Here is a 454-nt window from a genome sequence, read left to right on the forward strand (position 1 = left end):
GTTGACAGCGTTTCATTTGGTAGTTGTATTGCTTGGTAGCCGTTCTTTCCCACAGAGACTGTGGATGGAAGCTGCTGAATGTAAACTGGCAGGTCTTGCTGTGGAGCGGAGCTTAGAAACTGGTTTGCCAAAAGGTATTTACTGCTGACAAAAACCTCTGGAGTTATTTCCTGGCTGAACTGGCATGGAGCAGTGGTGGGGAGTGAGGGGTCTGCTGAGAAGGCCTCTGGAGAGAGCACATGTGGCCTTGGGAATGTCCCACGGTCTGATAGAGGCGCCTGGAGGGCCGCTTTTGACCTCCAAGCCTGAGGTTCCCCATCCCTGGTCAGTAGTGCGGTGGTAAATTCAGAAGTGCAGGGTCCCTTCATGGCAGTCGCCCCACGCCCCCACACAGCCACGCCCCAGGATTCGCTGTCTCTTCTGCAATTACAGAAGTGCAGAACCAGAATAAAAC

Source organism: Rhineura floridana, chromosome 2 (assembly GCF_030035675.1).
Source record: "Rhineura floridana isolate rRhiFlo1 chromosome 2, rRhiFlo1.hap2, whole genome shotgun sequence".
NCBI lineage: Eukaryota > Metazoa > Chordata > Lepidosauria > Squamata > Rhineuridae > Rhineura > Rhineura floridana.